Source organism: Podarcis vaucheri (assembly GCF_965113315.1).
Source record: "Podarcis vaucheri genome assembly, chromosome: 8".
Taxonomy (NCBI): Eukaryota; Metazoa; Chordata; class Lepidosauria; order Squamata; family Lacertidae; genus Podarcis; species Podarcis vaucheri.
The window spans coordinates 35,091,646-35,115,778 of record NC_138766.1 but is presented as its reverse complement, the minus strand read 5'-3'; the positions used below and the strand labels follow the sequence as shown (position 1 = coordinate 35,115,778).

At 40.9% G+C, this 24,133-nt stretch overlaps 1 protein-coding gene across 17 annotated transcripts in view; it reads right to left on the bottom strand.

Moving 5' to 3' along the window:
• Nucleotides 1-24,133, bottom strand: part of LOC309539168 (uncharacterized protein) — a 389,363-nt gene that overhangs the window by 216,285 nt on the left and 148,945 nt on the right. For 12 of the 17 annotated variants that reach the window (XR_014222708.1, XR_014222709.1, XR_014222710.1 and 9 more), the window contains one exon: nucleotides 12,602-12,713. The exons of 3 other annotated variants lie outside the window; for them this stretch is intronic. The gene's annotated coding sequence lies outside the window, so the exon portion shown is untranslated. Of the gene's footprint in view, nucleotides 1-12,580; nucleotides 12,714-24,133 lie in introns of all 17 variants that reach the window. 2 more of the 17 variants (XR_014222720.1, XR_014222722.1) reach the window with 2 other exon arrangements.

Sequence of the window (24,133 nt, the reverse complement as noted above, 5' to 3'; positions counted from 1 at the left end):
ACAGCTGCCTTAATCAAAAGTACACCACGCCCCCTCCCTGCGGTAAATAAGGAGCAATTAAAGAATTCACTCCAGAAATGAGCTCCATTAATCAACTTGATGCAGCAGATTGATGCACAGCCATTAAAGTTGTCTAAACAGTTTTGTTAACCTTTAACAAAAATGTGCAGGGAACACATACTGCAAACTAGCTCACTGTTGAGCCAGATGAAGCCTTGGTTCAAAGAATGTGTCTGAGGCTTACTTAGTTTGCTTTAATTCTGCCAACAATACTGTCACACACAAACAAAGTATTAACTATGTGGCAGTTCCCATCACTGGCAAAATTCACCTTCTCTTACCCACAGAAGACCAAGAGAAGAACATGAATGTTTACTTAAGGAGACATAAAGCCCACAGGGCAGTAAGACAAGACTGAAAATACTCATGCACAGAAAGCACAGAGTATAACTAAGGTGTCTGTCCTGATTGATACTCCATCCTGCATGCCCTTCTTGCCTCACTCCTGCTGTTAACACCACAAATCAATACAGAAGGTGGAAAGGAGAAGAAAGTCAACAGATTGCATTAAGCACAAATGTGGGCTTTCAGTGATAGAGTTTGGGCCCCACATGCCTTTAAGATCTACTCCTTGACAAATGAAATCCATGGTATTACCAAGAAGATAGGTTTATGCAAAGACTGACAGCATTTGATATTGTACACACTTTCCCTTTTCTGTGCTCCTCTTGCCCTTGAAGTTTCCACCTCCCAGAAACTTACAATTTATAGTTGTTTATGGCAATGCTAGCACAAGGATCTGTAGGATCTGCAGTCAAGGCATTGTGTACCCTTCTCCACAAAAGCACATGCATGCCAAAGCTACAGCAGCCCAACAGAGGTAAGGCCAATGTAAGAAAAAGCAGAAATCATATCGTAACTGCACCAAGAAATAATACGCTGTTTTATCATCTGCCCATATCCACAAAACAGCAGATTTTACTCCTTTAACATCCGTGTCTAAATCCAGACATGTGTTGCCTGTTGTTAGCAATTTTTAAGGCTCTGGCTGCTTTTATCTGTTATCACTTACAAACAACAACTAGCTTATTTAGCACCTGCCTAAGCAAAGCAATAGATGATGGACATTTGAGAACCAAGTTATCTCTTATTCCCTGAGCCACCTATGGTTCTGAAGAAGTAATTCCTTGCAATTTAGGGAGAGCAGCCTTTTTAGGGGGCAGGGGGAAGGAGAGACGTCTTAAGCCTACCTAAATCTGCAGAGTTGGGAAAGTAGCCATTTTGGCAAAGCCAGGTTTATAGCTGTCTCCTCCTATTACAAAACATGCAGTGCTGGAAGCCTGCAAGATGAGTCAGTGTGAATGAACCTAATGTAGTTGGAGCTGGTACTAGGGATTCTGGAAAAGAACAATGTCTGATTTACTGCAGATGATCAGTTTTCCAACCCTGTCCACTTCTATTAATTCCTGACACTGTAATTCTAAGCAGATTATTTCAAGGGCACTTTTATGTAAGGATCGGAAACTGCAGCCTAAGTAGTTTTCCAAAGACAGAAATTTTGGGCTATTGTTTTCAACAGCTAAATAATGTGAAGCAAATCGGAACCACTCCAACCATGTGCTATATTCATTGTTTACAAACATTCCAGTTTACACACAAAGCCCACCAGATGGAATTGTTTTTCAGTGGCACTCATATGTGGGCTGGATGTACACTCCTCCGTAATATCTGAACTAGCCCTGATATTATTATTCCTTCCACTGAGTATTTGAGCATGTCAATTGGTTCTCTCTGTGTACTCATTTCCAATTTTCCCAGAAAACGTTGAACCAGAATATGGCAAGGCATGGTTTTTACATTTGTCATAGCACCATGAAACAACAGTTCAACTACTAAAAGTAAATAAATGTAACCCCAGGTTGACTTTAACCTATGTATTATGTACCGTATTTTGGAAAGTTGGTTCACTACGCACACCTCTTAACACATCGCAACCTAATTTTGCATGAGAGTTCCTGAGATCAAGGACCATGTTTTCCTCTATGTTTTGATACAACCCGGAAACCATTTTGAATCAAGATGGCAGACTGAACCTTCCAAAGCTACATTGATTTTGACCTACCCACCTTTAGAAATTAGCTGGTAAAATATAATTCTGTGGACTAACCAAACGGTCATAGAGATCCCGTCTTTGAACACTGGGTTATATACAATGCTCATCCTACTCAGAAGAGACCCATTAAAATTAATGAACATGAGCAACTTGGGTTCATTGATTTAAGTGGGTCTACTCTGAGTAACACTTAGTTGGCGACAACCCACTATAAATGAATTTAAGCGAGACTGAGGCTTTGATTTAAAATCAGCTTCACTCTTTATTTTTAAAGGTGGAGAGATAACAGCTAGCCAAGTCTTTAAAGTGTCACTGGACTTCAAGTGAGCCACAAGGTCCAGATCTCCTGCTAGACATACAAGACTCTTTTGGTGATGTAGATCCCATTAAACAAAGTAAAGTAATGTAGCTATATAATTCTGTTCACCTTTATAGCACTACAATTATAATGAAAACTAATAGAGCTTACTCCTTGACCCTTAATTAGCAGGAGGACTGAGAGAACCTTAAGATTTTCTGTATTTCCTTTACATTTATGACATAGAAGTGCTTCTGGAATTAGCCATAAATTAAAGATATAGCAAGAGTGGGCCAACTATAAAAGCTTTGCATTGGAATATGAAGGCTAGCTTAGACACAAACCACGACTTTCAAATTCAAGATATATCCAAGCTAAATGGTTTGGCATTCATGATCACTTTTATGGATCAGAATCCATGCTCTACCTAAAGGCTAAAAGATTGGATAGCAGAATCCATCTTTTAAAATGTATTTTTATTTATGCAAATGCTTTTTATGCCACCTTTCAGCTGTATCAGGGGCTCCCAGGGTGGTTTAGAACTGTAAAATCTCAGTACTGTTATGAACAGACAGCATTAAAAGCTGGAGTAAAACAATTAAAACAAAACCAGAGCTAGCAAGTTTAAAATACTCTAGCAGAAGAGAAGCATTTTAACTATCTGGTCAAAACATAACAGAGAACAGACAGAGAAGCAGCCAGTCCTTTTCTCCTTATTACTAACCACTATGACAGGCTGAACAGAGGTTAATGGGTGGCTAAATTGAAGTATACACCAAGAGTCACTTAGAAAGAAAAAAGTGACAATTACAACATCCCTTCTGCCAAAACAGAGCTGGGTGGTTTGATATATTCACAGCATACAAATATACATCTGAGTTGGACTAAATGACCCTTGGGGTCCCTTCCAACTCTGCAATTCTACTGTTCTATGATTCTCCCTCAAATGCATTCAATATTCAGTGGTTCTATTGGAGCCAGCTGGCTGGATCTTCCAAGGTCTAGCATCAAGACACAAGCATCAGTGAATTCCAACTGAAAAATCTGGCAGCAGGTTCCAGGTTTCCCACCGCCACCCCTCTTTCTCTGCCACTGGGACAGGAAGAGGTGATTGTATGCTTTTTCTCACTCACTCCACGGCTCCAAAAATGATATGGCTGAAAGCTGCACTGTCGGGTCCAGTCAAATCAAGTGATCTGGGGAGCCAACAGAGGCCTTGCAAGCCTCACACAACTGATGCCCCAGGCTTTGGCTCCTCCATCTGAGCAAACCTGTGTCTCTCCAGGTGTTACTGGGCTGCAGCTCCCATCATTACTGCCCATGATGGTTGGGGTTGATAGTTGTTTCAGCCTAACAACATCTGGTTCCCCACTCTTGCTCTGCAGAGTCCTGGAATCTTGCCTTGCCTGAAGCACCATCTTCCATGGCCTCATCTGACACCTCACCTTAACTCCCCTGAAGCTCTGTTTCGGTTTGGCTCACCTCACCCAAAGCCTCACCTTATCTTTATTAGCCTGAAGCTCTGTCTTGCCTCGCCTTTCCCAAACTCTGTCAAGCCCTGCTTGAAATGTTGTCATGCCAGAAGTTTTGCCTTGAATAGCTATTGAGCTACTGCGGTCACCTCCTCCTGTGTTTGACCCATCTGCCAACCACCAGTTGTGGCTAATTTCAGAGATAAGATATTTTAAACACAAGCAAGGGGAAACATGATAGCAGTCTTCGGATATGATTCAGAAGATGGAGCAGACTTCTTTTCTGTTTCTCGGGAGGGCAAGAAGAGAACCGACAGGTAGAAATTTCAAGGAAGCAGGTTTCAGCTAAGCAGTGGGATACATTTCCCACTGGTACATATTTGACCATGGAGCAGACTGCCTCAGGATGTAGTGAACTCTCTTTTGCAAGAGTCATTTACGCAGTCTGGATGGCCATCTGTCAGAGATGCTATAGTTGTAGCCAGCTTTGCAGATCCTGCACTGAGTACTAGCTTGGACCATCACTTCCAATATCGCTTCCAACTCATGATTCTACAGTTTTTCTACACAGTATCAGAGTTAGCGACATCCTATGTGTAGTATCTATTACCAGATGAAACCAGATAGGAGTCTACTGTGGGGATGATTTGGTGCCTACCAAAGAATTTCTTTCTTTCTTTCTTTCTTTCTTTCTTTCTTTCTTTCTTTCTTTCTTTCTCTAAGGGTTTCTCTGAAGTGTTTTCCAGTCATTTATGGAAGATACATTTCATATTTGATGAAATGATTTCCTTGGTTTTTTAGAATTTGTATGGGCAGTGTTAATGTCCTAGAGTTTGTTTAATGGATTTTATTGTTCTTAAAAGTTGCCTTTCAGTGTTTAATTGTGTTTTTACTGTGTGCACTGCTTCAATAGCTTTATTTCAAGAAGTGGTCTAACAACAGCAACAACAATTAGGATCTCTTTTCAGTTGTATCCTGAAGCTGCCTGAAGATGTACGTTTCCCACATTCAATCTACATGCTAGTTCTATACCAGTAACACCCTCACCCAGGTTGCCCAGAAAGTCCTATTCAGCTTTATCAAAAGGTTCCTCAGCAGTTATGCCTAAAATGCTAAATTAGCCTGTTCTGCTTCACTGCTCATTCTTAAAAACGAGAAGGTGTTCCTTCTAATATGGCAGGTAAAGCAACAGCTGGGAGGCCTAACTCCCACACCTTGTAGACAACTCCAAATCAGCAATCCTAGTCTTCTATGAGGCCTGACATTATCATTACAAAGATCTCTGTAAATAAAGAAATATGAACTGCTGGTGTCTGGTTAGGCTTGTCTCTCTCCTTGTGTGAAAGAAGCTGCTTTTAGGGCCATTGGATTGCCCTAAAGGCTTCCCAGAGTGTTGTATAATAAAAGATGACTGAAGCAGAGGCTGTGTCAACAGACACTTCCTTTGAGGGATGTAAAAAGCAGAACAATGTCTCACTCATCAAATACATCATAGGGCAAACATAGCAAGCCAAAATATCTTCCCCCCCCCCCCCGACCCACAGCCTTGTAAAAGAAAGTATATTACATTGTGGGGAAAGGGAAGGAGGCGATCTGGTCACAAGCCAGGTGATGCCATTATCAGCTACTTAACAAAGGTCATAGGCAGAATAGCTGGAAAGGACTTTAATATGTGCATGCCACCATCAACACATCATGGTTCTTAGAAGTGCAAGATGTTTCAAAGCTCATCCCAGGCCTTTCAGAGACCGTCTACACATTGCTGCAATCACATGCCGGGTCACTTCACATTGTTCCAAATGGTGGCAGGTATCATATAACATGCAATTTTTTCATCACATCAATCAAGCATTTTTCACCACACCACTATATGAACAAACAAACAAAAATGCCATGGATACAGATGTGGCCATTTATCACCTGTGGCAGCTACCAGTAACCTTACACATTCAGCAGTATAAGACATGGGCCGCATCCATCCACATTGCAAAGAGAGATTCTAAAATCCTTATTGGAGCGATACTTTTATTAGATCAACCAAAATATCACAAAATACTATGCAAACTTTTGAGATCTTCAAAATTCTTCAGCAGGCTAAGTAGTAAACAAGGCAATGGGGATTTGTGATGGGCTGATGTTTAAGTGATGAAGTTTGCATCTGGTCATAGACTTAAGCCGGGATGGGCGAGTGGAATGCCCTAACAAAGATTTTGGGATGCTTCTTATGTGCTTTCATTACCTTTACACTACCATGAAGAGTGTTATCCTGACTACTCCATATTTTTAAACAATGTCAGAGTACTAACACTTGCCTCACCGCATGGCTAGACTCTACTGAAAACCAGCACTGCACAAGAAGATTGCAAAAAAACTTCTCTGTTAAGTATGTAGTGACATGGCAAAAACTGCACCTATTCTGTGTGGTGAGCAGCTCTACTCCTGTAGCTAACTATGTAATAAAACTATAAGCTACAGTGATTTAAAGTAGCTTCTATTTGGTAGCTAGGAAATGCAGGCCAGGCTTTCTCTAAAAATAATTATACCGCCACAGTTAACGTCTCACAGGATCACGAGTGAGACTAAACACAACCTTAAAAAGATCTAAAAATAATGGCACAAAGCCCTCCTGACAGTTCATCTACAACAGCATTTTAGCAATTCCCAAATGTATTAGGGAACCAAATCACCTCTCGATCTGGTGTAGAATGTCAAAGATCAGCTTTACAAGCAGGAAACCATCCTCAGCCATCCTAATTTAGCATGCCATGCCATAACAGTAGCTGGAAACTGGGTATTATATTTAGAAGTAATCAGGACATCCAAACATCTGAATTTAGTGACTTGAAAGGAAGAAAGTGGTGACCTGTTTTCAAAACTACTCATTTTCGAACTTTCAACTTCTTCTATTTTAGTAAGACTGCGCTGTTGTTTTTAAAACAGTTTTCTGAAGTCTCCTCTCTAAATCTTGTGACCTGCCTTCAACTTTCCCACACAACATCAAAATCAGAGGAGAAACACATTGGGAGAAGGGAGTGCGAAAGGACTTCCGGGGTGGCGCCATCGGTAATGGCGGATTCCCTCTGATCCGGAGGGACTGGCTCCACGGAAAACGGGTCTGTTCCGCTACGGCGAAGCGGGGACCCTTTAAAAAAATCACAGGCGGATGAAGCCTGTGACCATGGGACTCGGCGGGCACCTTTTGGCCTCCCCCCAATTCGTAAAGGAACCCAATTACGGGCTCCGGAGCGAAGAGGGGCTAGTGGCACGGTGCTGAGAGTCAACTGCTTCTTCCATGGAGCAAAGCCGCACAGCCGTTGCCGGAGAGCGCTACCTTTTTCCTGGGACAATTTGGCTACAAAAACAACTACCCGTGAGCAGATCAAATTTGGACAATTGGACTTTAAACAACAATCTGTGAGTAGAACGGAAAATTGGATTAAGAAATTCCTCTTAATTTGGCACTGAAGCAGGAAGGTCTAAACAGGAAGTCAGCCTTCCGTTTCTTGTAGATAGATTAAAGCAAAGACATGGCAAACTAGAGTTTAGAAAATCGTTTGTAAAGGATCAACTTTCATCATCTAAAACTACTGAACCCCCTTCGGAAGCAGGAGAAGAGGGGGGATTTTTTCTGGATTGTTTAAACCTGCAGAAGAGAGTGTAAAGAAAAGTAATTTTCCACCGTCTTGAACCTGGGAGCGGGGTGTCAGGACAGACGTTTTTGGGAAGTTCATTGACAAATGTTTTTGACAGACAGTTAAAAGAAGAGAAACATAGTGATTCCATTGTTCTCTTTCGCATTTTAAAGGAACAAATATTGACAAAATATCTGAAAAAGGAAACTTTGTTGTTAGATCTGCTGTTAAAAAAAGAAAGAAAGAAAAGAGATTGATACAAATAGAAGCTCTTCCCCAAGAGGGAGCTTGTGAAACTGTTATTAAATTTGAACTGGGGAGCTTCGCAGCTGCAAACAGATTAAGATCGTGGGAACAGACTTCTGACCTTGGATAACAATGTATTCAGAGGCTCTGGTGCGTGCTTTCTGCAAGACAAGTGCTTTATTGGAACAGTTACATGAGAAGACGGATTTGATGACTGTTGCGATTAGAAATTTTGAACAGGTAGTGGGTATCTATATAGAGCCCACCCAGGAATCAACTCAGGAGTGTGCTCTGACAGATCAGATGAGGGAGGAGGTTGTTGCTGGACCTCGGGTGGCAGAGATGGAGGGAGCTGTGGCCCAGCAGGAACATGAGTTGTTGGATCTGACAAATGAACTTGTAAAAAGCCAGATTTGGAGAGATAGAGTTTTGTTTTGCTTGGAGATGGGGGGCTGGATAGACCCCCCCTATGCAGGGATGTCTTGACTTTTCAAGTCTGGCAATGGGCCGTGAGGAGTTTGGGGTTGTGGGGGTCCTCAACTCTGGAGGGACCTTGAAACATGCTTTTAAATACCACATGGAGCTCAGTGTGGACTATGGAAAAGGGGCTGATCTGTCGAGAAGGGACAAAAATACTGTCAAGTTGGAGTTTCCACGAGTGAAAGGACCAGGAGACAAAGTAAAGTACAGGTATAAATATGAAGAAGATCTGCGGAAGGGACATGGAAGAGACTTAAGGGCCTCGGACATAAGATTACCAGGTTAATGAACTAGATGGATGGGATAGAAAGGACTGACAAAACCCGGGACCAGGAGGAAGAGAATTTGGATGAAGATTGGAAGAAAGTTTTTAAAAAAATTTCTTTAGGATTGTTTTGTAAAATTAATGAGTATTAGAAAAATGTTGGAACGAAATTATTTGGCTTTAGCAGAAATGATAAAAAGAACTATGCAAGAATATGTTATGGTTATGAGAAATTGGGATAAATAAGATTTAAGTTTTAAGTTTTAGGGTTTTTTATAGTAATATAAGGTTAAAATAGATTAAGGTAATTTAATGACAGAATATTATGAAAAATGGGAAGGATTTGCTGTGATAATTAATAACTAGAATACAAAAAAGGGAGGTGTGAGGAGGTCGATGAAATAAGGTAATGACAGTTAAGGATTTGAGAATATTGGATCTGTTTTTAAATTTTTGTGGTTTACTTTTGTTTTTTGATTTGGATGTGTTATGTGTTTTGGTTTTGCTTTTTGATTTTGATTTTTATCGATTTGTATTGTTTGATTGCTGTTTGTTTTTCCCTTGTTTTTTTCTTCTTCTTTGTTTCTTCTGCAATTCTAAAATGCTTAATAAATATCTTTTTTTAAAAAAAAAGAAGGGAGTGCGAAAGAAAAGAGGTAGGTAATTTGAGTCACTTTGGCTGGAATCAGGATTCATCCTTTCTTTTTCTTTTTTACATATATAGAAACCTGAGAACGATGTATTCCAGCAGTCTTTTATTCGGGCAATAAATCACTTCAATAAAAAAGGAAGGAAGTTTTCTACACTTTATCATTTTCAACATACTTACCAATATTATAGAGCAACAAAGGGTGTGTGTTTTTACAATGCTTATATACTTACTGCTTCCCCCCACCCCAAAGTTCTGTAAATGTTTTGATGATTTTAGGACCCAAAGCCAACAGAATTTAAGGGATTTACGTGTATCATATGTCTGGATAGCAACCGTATCTAAAAATATCACTGGCAACTGTGCTTCCCTTCTAATGCCAAGGAGACTGGTTTGTCTTTCAAGATTCATGGGAGATGTCTACTTGCCCATTATTCTCTTCAGTCAGACTTTTTTTAACATGGTTACATCTCATAGGAGTTGCATTAATGCTGTCTCAGTGATGCCAGAAAATGTGACCCAAACTGTTGGTTAAGGGAAAGAAAAGCAGCTATATGAAGACTAAGCTCCATTCCCTCCCCCCCCCCCAAAAAACATATGGCATGGCGGGCATTGGCAAGAAGTGACAAGGACACAGCTATGCCTAATTTATACAGCAATTTATTAATGGATGATTTCTGTCCATGCACATTTCTAGCACTCCAAACCTAGAAGAAGAAGAGTTTGGATTTGATATCCCGCCTTTCACTCCCCTTCAGGAGTCTCAAAGCGGCTAACATTCTCCTTTCCCTTCCTCCCCCACAACAAACACTCTGTGAGGTGAGTGGGGCTGAGAGACTTCACAGAAGTGTGACTGGCCCAAGGTCACCCAGCAGCTGCATGTGGAGGAGCGGAGACACGAACCCGGTTTCCCAGATTACGTGACTACCGCTCTTAACCACTACAATAAAAAAATGGGCTTTAAATGTAATAGCAAGCAACATATTAAATACTAACTTTCTATTCTTAAAAAGACACACATTCATGATAATGGTGCACTCCGGACAAACCTTGAAAGTGCAGGGATAGGTTTGTCAGGTGTGGCGAGTATGGACCTCCCAAGACTATTGGACCTTAACTCCCCTCATCCCTTGCCACTGAGCTGGGAATGCCAGTTTGGAATCCAGCAACAACTGGAGGGCCAGAGGTTCCCCATCACTGTTTTAGTATAAATAAATTCAAAGGGTTCATAGAGCTGTTCATAGAGCTCTACTAGTGAATCACACCACTCTCTCAGACTTTATGGCCTACATTATGCTGACTGCACATCTAAGTCTGAGCCAAGTGCTGGCCAGGTTACCAAAATCAAAGTACTGTATCTTAGTTTTCCAATACGAAAATCACATGTGTATTCCTGTCACTACATGTGTACGTTAATTACACATGCTTTAGGCACTGCACTTGATGGAGCATGAGGTTTAAAGGTTGTGTGTCTTTCATTAAGACGTCAGAGATTCCCATTAAATAAATAAACAAGTGCAACAGCCATCTGACTTGGTGGTGAGGGGGGGGAAATAGGAAAACCAAATCAAAACGTGTTCTCAAAACCATTTTAAAGAAAGATTCCCCCACCCACCCCTACCCCTTGATTGGTTTTAGACTAGAACTTAAATTTCTCTGTTTGTATAAAAACAGTGCAACAGCTAATAGTAATTATTGGCAAAGCTTTCAGAAGCATTGATGGAGCGGGTGGCAAAATCAGTTCCGCAAAAGTGGCCGCATTCCTTCAGAACCATGCAAGAAAGGGAAAGAAGGAATGCTTGCCGTCAGCTCCCTTGGCCCTCCTCCGTTTTTTGCAAAGGAGAATGAAAAGTACTGAGTGAGACACACAGATGCAGATGAGAATGAAGGTTGCACAGTTATGCGGCGGCGGGCAGGGGGGAGTTGCAGGTTTAAGATAGATTTCGCAATATATTTCCATGAGAATATTTTACCCAGTGTAAGAGGAATAATAGCAAACTATCACCCATGTAACTAGAGCCAAACTACTTGGGAAAGTAATCCTGCAAACAATCCTGCAAAAATAAGCAATCATGCACACAGAGTGGCAGGAGGCAGTGAGATCACAGAATAACAGAACGCTCACACTATTGCTGATTTCGGCAGTGTCCACAAACTCAGCACCACGTGTAATTTGTCTCTAAGACATGCATTGCTTATTGCATGTCTTGTATCATAACACAAGATACCAAAAATCTATCTTCACATGCACATACAACCATGCATTGGCTACGATAACAGAAAAACCCAACAGCTTGATCCTGAATATGGAACCTATTACAAACCGTGCTGATGGGAATAATAACATTAATCCATAGGATGGGGATTCTAACACATTCTGCTTTGCTATATTGGCTAGACATTAAGCCAATATAACACCACATGATGTCATATAGTCTCATTGGCCAAAGATACACAAGGTCTTCCAGATGTGAAAAGGGGTTCTTTTTATTCATTTACTTGAGTATGAAAGGGATCTTTAACTTACACACCATAAAAGATGAAGAACCAGAGTGTGAAATACTTATCACTTCATCAGACTGCCGCATATGATGCCAATTCAGAATCTTCACAGACTCATGGGAATCAGCATCATGTGGGTTTTAAGGGGGGGGGACGGACATAGGGAACTAAAAACTAAGTACAGCAATTAAACACAGCCAATAACAGAAGCCATATGCAGATCAGCTTGACTTAGAGAATTATAGTCTGGATGACTGAAAAAACGCAAGTCTCGCTACATGAAAAGAAGGGGAAAGTCCTGTTTTGGTTCTGCAGTGGTGCCTCAAAAGGACAAACAACCCTTCTGCAAAGATTTTTTTTTTAAAAATCAAAAGTTAAACTGTTTCTGACTTCCTTTCCAAGACAGAAAAAGTTGGCATATAAGTGTAAGAAAATAAATAATACAGAGGAGCCTTTCTATGTCAATAGACCCATTTTAAAAGGAGGACAATATCTAGGGAAATGAGCAAATTAGACTGGACTCCACACTTTCTACTCTTGATTTAAGGCTTAACGTAAAGCTTCTTTAAGAAAGAGCTAGTTGTCAAACAGAACGCACTGTCCACAAGAACTCATTGGGGGGGCAATCCAGTGTTGGCAGTTACTAGATAGAAAGAGTATGAAAGTTGGTTTGAGTGTGGGCCTTCGGGACTCCCTCCCAACTCTACAAATCTGTAATTCTCTGATTCATAGTAACCTCTTTACTGCTGCTTATGGAAACCCTCAAGAATACCAAACAGGAAGACAGAAGTCGGTAGTTTGTCTTTTAATTAAAGGGTGTCCCTACAGTATCACAGCGGGTTTCTATTCCAATCTGAAAACATCTAGGTAATATCCCTGTTTTTAACTGCAGGTCTGCTAAAAGAAAGCTTGCGGTATTACACAGAATCCCATAACTCACTTACCTGAGATATCTGTCCTGCAACAGGAAGGAACTCACAGTCCCACAAGTAAATCCTTTAATTACTGACTCTCTCAAAGATAAATCATCATTCACTGCACTGACACGAGTTCTACCTGAAAGAGAGGGAAATCACCACAGAAAGATCTTGAGTCATTTTATGTCAAAAAGAAAGTCTGGTTCTGTTTTTTAAAGGGAGAAGACAATTAAAAGTAGACCCTGTACTATATATGGCAGTTACAGTGGTGCCCCGCAAGACGAATGCCTCGCAATACAAAAAACTCGCTAGACGAAAGTTTTTTCTGTTCGCGATTTGCCTCGCAAGACGAATTTCCCCTATGGGCTTGCTTCGCAAGACGAAAACGTCTCGCGACTTTTTTTCTTTGACTAAAAACAAAGACATGTTTTGTTTATAAAGTTAATTTATTTTCCCTTAAATTTTTGAACTGCTCTTTACAGTATGTGTGACTTTAAAGAGCAGTTAATAAACTGTTGTTGTACCAAATTTGGCTTTGTTTGGACTTTTTTTGACCATAGGAACGCATTAATTGATTTTCAATGCATTCCTATGGGATTTCGTGCTTCGCAAGACGAAAAATTCGCTAGACAACAAAAATTGCGGAACGAATTAATTTCGTCTTGCGGGGCACCACTGTATATATTTTCTCACAGGAACTCTAAAACCAGCACATAATAAACCTTTTAAAAACATTTTAAAGGTTTGGCGATTAAGCACGTAGAGAAATACCCTTTCCTCCATGAGCTAGGAGCTTTATAGCAGGTGAAGATTCACTCATGAGCAAAGAAATGTGAGTGTTCCAATCAATTATGAAACCACTAGAAGGGATAACACAATTACCTTTTATCTCTTGCAAACTTTAAGATGAGACAGTAGCTGTACTGTAGTCCTAAAAGATACTTACAAGGATGTAAGGGTCCTTCAAAGTAAATATGCGTAGGACGGCACTGTTAATTAAAATGGTTGGGTCTCTAGAATGGTAGCACTGGTCTTATTAAGAATGTGTTCCATTTAGGATAAAGGACAGTATAGAGAGAAATAATAATAATAATAATAATAATAATAATAATACCTTTATTGTCAATGTACAACCAGTGTACAATGAAATTAACTGAGCCCCCCCCAAACACTCAATCTCATTGCACTCTGTGTTCTTGTCGCACAACACACCAACCCTGAAAGTCAGTTGCACTATATTATTTTCCCTTCAGCAGCCTAACAGCCCACGGGTAGAAACTGTTTTTTAGCCTGTTGGTATGACTGGTTATACTTCTATATCTCCTGCCCAAGGGTAGAAGATTAAAGAGGTGCTGGCCGGGGTGTGAATTGTCCCTGAGAATTTTTATCGCTCTTCTAAGGCATTGATCCCTTGCGATGTCATCTAGCGGGCTCAGGGGATAGCCCATGATATCATGTGCTGTGTTCACCACCCTCTGTAAAGACTTTCTGTCCGTGGCTGTCAAGCCAACGTACCACACTGTGATACAATATGAGAGGACACTTTCGATTGTGGACCGGTAGAAGGAGGTCATCAACTGTTGTTTAATATTGTTCTTTCGCAAGACCCTGAGGAAATGGAGTCTCTGTTGGGCCTTCCTAACCACGTGAGTTATACTGTTTTTCCAAGTGAGGTCTTCACTAAGGTAAATTCCCAGGAAGTGTAGGAAGAGACTCTCCACACAACCCCGTCCCCCGATATACAACTGAGCAAGTTCCCCTCTTTTCCTCTGAAAATCCAACACCATCTCCTTTGTCTTGCTAATATTTAGATGAAAGTTATTCTCTAGGCACCATGTAGATACTTTTTGAACCTCCCCCCGTACACTGATTCAACTCCACCTGTAATTAGACCCATTATGGTAGTATCATCTGTAAACTTAATAATTGCAGTAGATGGATCAGATGAAATACAGTCATGTGTATACAACGAGTACAGGTAAGGAATCAGCATACATCCCTGTGGGGTGCCAGTGCTGTGCTTCAGGGAGGTAGATGTAACAGGCCCAATCCTCACTGTTTGTGTCCAATCCCTCAGAATGGAATCTGGAAAAGTGTTCTAGCATTTTATAATTTGAAACCTGTGAATATGTACGAGTCTGTTGTCTTTTTAAGGGAATTTAGAGGGAATTTGATTGTGATGTTTCAATCTTGTCTAAATATCCTCATATAGTGTTTTATGTGACAGTGACTGCGACTTGTTCAGATAAATATATAAATATTTTTGCAGGCCAGGTTGTAACAGGGTTGATGAGCCCATAAACAGTTTTAGAAGATTAGGCTAAATTTATACTTTTAGGGTCTCATTTGTGAGCTACACTGAAATCATACAGATAAGAGTTTTTAAAATCATTCACATTTATTGATTCCAAAAATGCAGTAAGGAGAAATGACAAGTCACTCTTCATGTCTTCCGCTACAAGCATCCATCATATGTTTCTATAGCCCTGCACTAAAATGGATGCCCTTTTGACTCCTTGCTCAATATAACAATTAATAGGTGATGTTAAATGGGTGACTAAACCAGGGATAGCCAACATGGCATGCTCCAGATGTTGTGGACTACACTTCCATCAGCCCAACCAGCAAAGCCAATGATCAGGGATGATGGGGGCTGTATTCTCATAACATCTAGAAGGTAACACATTGTCTAACCATTATCTAAGCCAGGTTTCCCAAACTTAGGTCTCCAAGTGTTTTGGACTACAACTCCCATCATCCCTAACTAGCAGGACCAGTGGCCAGGGATGACGGGAACTGTAGTCCAAAAAGCTGGAAACCCTGATCTAAACCTTTGACCCCAGTTGCGATGAACCAAACTGCTTTATCAGCAAGGCAAATTTCGGATACCAAGTCATAAACATCTGAGAAGTTCCTGGGCATGTAAAATATTTTCTCATTCTTACATTTGCTAAATGCTAAACTGGGAAGAAAACACCATTGACTTCAACAATTTCCAAGCAAACAACATTTCTAACAAGCTAATATATAAAGCTGCTGTATACAAAGTAAAACCATTGGTCCATCTCACTCACTACTGTCTACAGTGCATTGAAGTTGTCTTCCAGGGCTTCAGGCAGGGGTCTCTCCTGGCCGTAGCTCAAGATGCTAAGGATTGAACCTGGGACCTTCTGCATGCGAAGGAGTTACTCTCCCACTGAGATATGCCCCTTTGCCTAGATGTCACTAAACATTTCCACAGAGATCATAGGATTTTGCTTAGCCATCCCATACAAAGCATTTATAACCTACAGATAGCAAATCTTTGGAATTTGCACAGATATTTTTGTACATTCAAGGGGGAAAGGCTATTTTCTTCTAGAAGATAGCCTTCACTTGTTTAAGTGAGGAGAATGTAATCTGAATAAAATCTGAAGGTCAGAACCTTTCCCCTGGACCGACTATAATGCAATGCTGTGGCTTCTGTCCAAAGCTAAGAGGTTGGGAAGTGGTGAATTACTAGCTGCAGTATTAAGAGTGCTAGAAAAGGAAACATGGGCTGGGAAAATAAGAGGACACATGTACAAGTAAGCAATTTAGACAACTTATCCAAAGTGGAAGCAAGACCCTAAATTAAGCAACAGCACTGGAAGCCCAACCTTAAATTTGTTCCCACTGTGGTTGAGAAATTTCCATCCTACAGGCAGTGCAAGAGTGGAAGGCTAAAGACAAGGTCACTATTGTAACAGTCTAGCAGTTTGTGGTTTTGTAAATGCCTAGGTTATATACAGTTCAGCAATTCCCCATGCTCGAATCATGTTAAGACAATTTGTGTAGGTGTGTTGTGCCAATGCTCACTGTTGCACCTGAAACAGTTACAAGCAGTTCTGTAAATTTATACTTATTTAATTGCATGCAAATACAAAAACACCAAAAGATTTGTGGGCCTGTTGCGCTAATAGCAAATCGTGCATAATGATACTGGAGGGAGGTGACTTCAATAGGCTGAGACATTTATCTTTGCTTTTCATTCCCAACCTGGTAGCCGTAGTCTCTGTCCTGAACCAGAGTCTTGAAAACTATGGCCAGGGCTGGCCAAGACCATTAGGCAGAATGATTTGAGGTATACTGAAAAGCCAGCAAATGGTTACCTATTTAATTCACTGTTGCTGGGGGTAAGAGAAAAACTTGTGGGGTTTTTAACTTCAGATACAAAAATATGCTGGCTAGTCTTGGCTACACTGCTGCAACTCAGGCAACAAAATATTTTGGGCCAGTCCTGACTATGACCAAGTGGATCATGAACTAAAACTGAATCCAGATAAGATGGAATTGATTACTTGAGAGGAATATTTTTGATCTGGCATCAGCATATGATTAAAGGGGGCATTCCTGCTCCTAATGGATTATGTATGGATTTTAGGGAGCCCTTAGAATAGTCTTCTTCAAGACTGCAACTCCCATCATCCCCAGCTAGCTTAGCACAATAGTCAGGGATGATAGGAGTTGTAGTCCAACAACTTCTGGGGACCCAAGGTTGAAGAATTCTGCCCTGGATCTAGGACTGCTTTGGAAAGCTTAAGTGACAGCTACTTCCATGAGTGCATTTTATCAACTACAGTTCATCAATAAACAAAAGCTAATCCTGGAGAACAGGAAATTATTTTCTAACCACCCGAAGAATTAGAGGCCTACCTATCACCACCCACAGCTTAGCAATGCCAAGGAAACAACTGCAACATTGTCTTCTACACAGAGCTACTTTTGAAGAGGTACAGTTGGTGGACAACAGGAGAGTCTGCCTCTTGGCAGGGGTGAAAACCCCATATTCAACCACTGTGATCCAACATCACTTGATATTAGCAGTATTCTAAGGAAGTACAGAAAAGCCTTAGACAATATTGAAGACCACAGAATTCCGCTTCTTAGCACCTCCACTTTTAGCTTAAAATAAGCAAGTTTATAAGCCTTATGATTGCAAAATACATGTTTCAAATATTGTCAGCCCCCCTAAAATTAAAGAACACACTTTATCTGCCAAATTCTATTATCTGTATACAACAAAAAAGATTAGTTCAATAGCCACCCAAATTATTATTTTTTCCACTGTAGTAGAAATGTGGAATAGTCTACTAAGTATAATTAAGCAACAGGTGTGTTAAAAGTCACAAAGATATTTATTTCTAAATGTTCTCTTGAGTTTTGTTTTTTTAATTAAGCTACTAATCCTTGGCGATAAATTCTCAACACTGTCACACAGCTGCCTACAATGCTTTCTTAGTGTGTCAAACCTAGTTATCTTGCTTCCTGAGTCTTTCAGTGTTAATGTTGAAACATCACTGTTGATAATTGAAGTGAGTGCTTTTTTGACATGTCAACTCTTATTTCCAATTACTTTGAAGCCCAAAAAGACTTTGTCTATCTATAGCTTTAGTCCAAAAGTATTAACTTTGCCTATGTGAAATTCTCTCTCACACGCACATACACATGAGAGAGTGGGAGATGAATTCATGGACTTCAGCAAAAGAAAAGCATCTGATAAATGCATACCAGCATCTGGGCTGAGTTTGGTTGACCGCATAATTGGGTTGACCGCATAATTGGGCACAGATAACACATGTACCATATGGAATTCTCCCTTTTTGGTATACCTCTCCCTACTTAAAACACTCTTGCATACATATCGGCATATTAAACAAGTCTGACATTGCTGTACTTTTGGTCTGCATCAACATGCTTCTTGTTAGTTAAGTAAATAAGAGAACTAGAACTACCTAAGCTTGCTTTCATCCATATATAGAAGATCATAGGTTGCCATTTTCCCATTACTCTTCCCCTACATCTTTGGCAGCTGGAGCCACTGCTCTGGTGATGGGGTCAGGGGGCCATGCTCTAAATCTTCACATGCCAAGATGCATAACATCAAGTCTAATGCCCAGAAGAAGGAACTACTGATGCAGAAGGTCACTAATTGCCAGTTTTTCTGCATTACAAGGGTTCTGGAAAGAAAGCCCCACAAGAGAGATATGAGAATGGGGACACATCCTGACCCTTTAAAATCGCCAAGGGATTCCACAGAAGGTAGAGGCAGCCAAATGCTAAATAAAATAAAAAATATGAATTTCCCTACTTGGGTGAGCACACATTACATTTTCAGGATATTTCCAAAGCAGCACTAAAGGAGACTTTTAGAAATAGGAAGACAGTGTGTTATATGATCTGCAGAATTCAACAAAATGTGTTTATTCAAAATAATACACACAGAGAGAAAGTAGCATATGTAAGCTACCATGCTGAACAGCCACTCCTGCTTTGAAGTTAAATAAAATAGAATAAAATCAGGAGATCTGATCACAGAACTTCCACACCATGTGATATTTGGTTCTGCAAAACATGAAATCGCTCTGAACCCTCAGATCCCATCAGTACCCGGGTTACACACAACACCATAGAAGGTGCATGGCCAGAACTCCTGATGTGATAAAGGTTTCAACATAACCTTTTGCAATCTCATTCTTAGGAACACAGATAGGAAACACGTGTCCCTCCCGATTTTGCTGGATTAAAACCATCCCAGACTCTGGAAATGCTGGTTGCAGCTGCTGGGATTGAAGACCAATGCATCCTCTATAGTACAGCGTCTGTGCAACCACATTTATTTGCATGAATGTGTGCCTCTATCACTGCTTTCCACATGCATGCTTTTTTTGCCATATATTTTGCGAAACCTTCACTCTCAAGGGATTTGTTCCATTTCCTTCAACTGCTGTATCTCAAAAGATACACAAAACAGACTGCTCTTCTTCTGGTGTCCAACTGCATAGGTACCAGCAGCAAAGGCAGTCTGCAGTTGAAGTTGGAGTTGCAGTTGGAATTCATGTTTTTCACCTTCCTTGCCACCAACCATGGTATCTTTGTTTTACTATACATAATTTTTTTAAGTTGTATGGAAGTCACTTGGGCATAAAGGTATTTGAATTGCATTTGAATTTATTCCATGCATTACCGTTGTTGTTGTTGTTGTTGTTGTTGTTGTTGTTGTTGTTGTTGTTGTTTATTGCACTTATTAGTTGCTTTTCTTTTGCAAAAACAACCCAAAGTGATTTACAAAATAGAACAATGATTAAAACCAAAGCTGAATAAAAACCTAAACACGTATAAATGCAAGACACATTGAAAAGCCTCCAAATTAAGGAGGGGAGGGGAGAGAACCAGGGTAAAGAGAAATGTTTTCGTCTGGCACTTAAAAGTAGATAGTGGTGGTATCAGGCATATCTCCCTGGGGAGAGCACTCCAGATGTTACTGGAATCAACTCCCATCATCTTTGACCGCTGGCCATCCTGGCTGGGGCTTCTGGGAGATAAGAGTCCAGCAACTTTATACTGCAAACCGTCTTATGATCTTTGGATGAAAGGCAGTATATTAATTTAATAAATCATCATCATCATAACAAGTGGGGAGCCACCACTGAAAAGGCCTGTTCTTATGTCACCTTCCTCTGCATTTTCCTAGGAGGAGGCACACAGAAAGGGTGTTGGATGCCAAATGCTGGGTGTGGGTCAGTTCATGTGGGGACAGGTGGCCCTTCAGGTATTGGGGTCCTGAGCCACATATGGGTCAAAACCAGCGCTTTGCATTGAGCTTAAACTGTGCAATTGCTATTTTTAATCTTAATCACTCTGCATGTGCAATTTCTAATTCTTTCTATAAATGCCATTTTAAAAATTGTTTTTACATATGCAGCTGTTCTATACAAGCTTTTATTATATTGTAATACTATACTCCCCACAAGACCTCTCCACATCAAAAGCCAAAGGATTTGTGAGGAAAGACTGTCCAGAAGAAACAAGAGACTCACAGTGCTTCTGACTTTCGGATAAAGCCCAGCATGACAACCCCCTCACTCCCAGTCCAGGACATGGAGAAAACTCAGATGAAGACAGAGGGTCAGGGGCACATGAAAAGCAAACCAAAACATGTAGACACCCGTTAAGGCATAAGAAAAGTGGCTCAGCTATTTTAGCATTTTAAGCACTGCCTCTTCACAATTAGTGGAACAATTTCAGTGTTTTTCTTCCAATGCTGCACATTTTATTGGCAGCGACAAAACTTTTAAATCTTATTGGAAATCAGAGAAAGGAGAAAGCACAGCAGGGGACCATTCCCTTAGGCTGATGATTTGAACACAATTTAGTTTACAGTTAACTCGCAGCATGGCTTCTGTAATGTCCGTTATCATCTATGAAGCTGTTCTCTCATTGCTCATTATCATTATCCATAAAAAGACAAGAAAAGATGTTTTGATGCAAAACAGGATAAGAGTTATTTGCGCAAGGGCAAAAAAAAATCTCTTTGCAATCATCTGTATTTTAAAAGATGGCTCCCTTTATACCTGCAGAAGAAATCAGGTAGAGGAGGTAGCAACATGTATCCTAGTTGTGTATTGGTGTGGAAGGGAGGGGGACTAATCATACTGAATGCTAGTTTATGCATTCCACTTTCTGCATGAGGAAGCTGTCTCAATCTTAGGCACACCGCTGGTCCATCTAGTGCATTATCTTTACACTATTGTCACACTGACTGACAGCAGCTGTCCAGCATTTCAGAGAAAGGAATTGAACCTGGAACCTTCTGCATGCAAATCAGATAATAATAATAATAATAATTTATTATTTGTACCCCGCCCATCTGGCTGGGCTTCCCCAGCCACTCTGGGCGGCTTCAAAAAAATAATAATATTAAAATACTCTAATACATCAAACTTCCCTAAACAGGGCTGCCTTCAGATGTCTTCTAAAAGCCTGGTAGTTGTTGTTCTCTTTGACATCTGGTGGGAGGGCATTCCACAGGGAGGGCGCCACTACCAAGAAGGCCCTCTGCCTGGTTCCCTGTAACTTGGCTTCTCGCAGTGAGGGAACCGCCAGAAGGCCCTTGGTGCTGGACCTCAGTGTCCGGGTAGAACGATGGGGGTGGAGACTTATAGATACCCTAACACTGATCTATAATCCTACATAGATCCACTAAGGTGGGGAATAGATAAGAGTGGGTGGGGAAAATAAAGAGAAAGTACGCATGGTGTGTGAGTCTGCATGCGTGGAGGTTTTCCTGCTCACCTCAATGGAATGAAAGTATTTCAGCAAACTCTGGTAAACCGTCTGCTGAAGTAGGCTGTTTCATAGGAAAAGCATGATGAAACCTCATTCCTAAGCTGCTGCAGAATTTTCCCTCAAACTCTGGCAATTCTGCTCCAAAGACCATTACGGACAGAGAGCAAAGCCTTTAAAAAAAAAAAATGTAGATATGGAGAGTCTGTTTTCTAGCAGGGTCTGTCCTCACAAGTCCTCTTTGAGGTCACTGAGTAGGTGGAGACCAAGCAGCTGTGCCAAGAGGACTGGTGGAGTCAGCAAACACAGCTCTCGAGCAGACACTCGCCAAAAATTCCACAGGGGGAGAAAGAAAACAAGAAGCGCCAAAAGTGGTTTGCCTTCTACGGGCATCCAGTTGTTAGGTGTGTTTTCTTTAAATACAGTGGTGAAAACACACAGACACAAGGCACCAGGATAAATTATAAAAGCCAGAATGCCAGCCTGACGAACTGCATTGATGTGGCATCTTCTCTGGGTTCAGAGCTTGGCTCCGGCCTTCCTTGGCATTCCTCCTTTCCCCAGCACGAAATCAATTACCTAAGGCAAGCCTCCGAATGATTTAGAAACTTGTGCATGGCTTTAGGTTCTTCTTTCCTCCCTCCACTCTCAATCTCAGTCTTTACAGAAGGGGGGTGGGGTGGAAAAGTAATATCCGGGCAACACCCCTTCCAAGTCACCTGTTTCAGTCTCTAGAGGGAAGGACTGATTAAGGGGAACACGTAACATTGCTGAGGTGTTCCTCCAGCTTTTTACAGGCTCGGCAGAATCACTGTACTTGCCAACTGCTAGCTGCATTCTGGAGGATTGCTCATATACTCCAAGAGCTCACACATGTGCTGATTTTGTAGGATTTGGAGAGATTAGTAACCTGTAACTGCCAACAGTCCATAGCTTGAGGCAAAAAATAGATAACCTCGGCTAACCTCGATTCGAAATAACCGTTCCTTCCCTTCCCTCTTTCCTGTGGTGCAAGCAAAATGGCAGAAAGACATTTCTTTTATCAATACACTCACTTGAATACTGCCTGTTTCAGCATCCTACTGCACACCTTAAGCTACTAAAACAAATAAATAAAATGACAGGGGGAGGAGGGCACAGAGTGATGAGGTTTAACTTTCAGGCTTTTACTAATGCATTATGCTTTGAGCTGGTACCTATCAAACAGACACTCCGGGGCTTCAGAGCTGTTCTCATCAAAACACAAAATGGATAAACGATGGACTCAGAAACAATCAAGCACCCTTTACTTGCCTCGCAGATGGCTGAACCGAAAGGCTAAGCGTGTAAATCAACATTCCTATTCCTCCTCACTTTCTGCACTTTAGTCGTAATCCTTTCACCTGGTGTAAACACACATGCTGTATTATTTGGACTAGAGACCACCCAGCAATAGCCTGCCATCTTTCATTATCTGCTGTAAGTGGGAGAGGGTGATAGATATATGGGGGGGGGGGCAAATCCTTTAGCAGCATTCCACCTGGAATTTGTCCAAAAGTTCACCTATCAAATGTCATCATATAAGAGTACCTGAAACTTCAGAAAATACTTCACAGCATGAAAGCACAAAAGGACTGTCTTGTAAATACAAATATTAAACCCAACACCTCATCACTCTGCCCCCTCTGTCACCAGCTGCCCTAGCACATGTGCTGCCTGAAGTGGACAAGCAAAAGCTGCCCCACACTCTGTTGCTGCCCCCCAAGCTCTGGGCCCCACTTTGCCACACACACTGCAATTTCCTCCTCCCCATTCAGTGATGAACTTGGTCAGTTGTGTGAATTGTGTGGCTTTTAAAAATAGGAGTGGGAGCTTTTAAAATGCCATGTTGTGAACTGCCCTGAGATCTATGGGTACAGGGAGGAACATCATTTCAATAATAATAATAATAATAATAATAATAATAATAATAATAATGATGATGATGATGATGGTGGTGGTGGTGGTGGTGTTGGCAGGATTTGGTAAACTGTATATGGAATGGGTGCAAATGACTGGGGTTGACAAACAGTAGGCCTGCATTTCTATTTATCAAGCCAAAATATGGCAGACCCACTCTAGAAATATATACAAGTGATATCCATAGTTCAGCTATCCTCTTTACCACTGTACACACACACACACACACACACACACACACACACACCAATTTCTCTGGTGACCAGTTTCTCCCCGTTTTTGCCAACCAAGTCTGCTAGGATACTGCATAAAAAGATTTAATATATTCAGATATTTTTTGAGCACTTTGTACAAGTACACCTTACCTAAAGACAGCATCTAACCCACAAAACCAAAAAATGGTTGGAAATGAGAGCTTGAAGGTATCGGCTAATTTTGAATTACATTACATATTGTGTCTTTACTTAATCTCTTTTCAAATCAAGTAATATTATAATTGCAATATCATTCCATTGTGTTTCATGTCTCCCAAACACC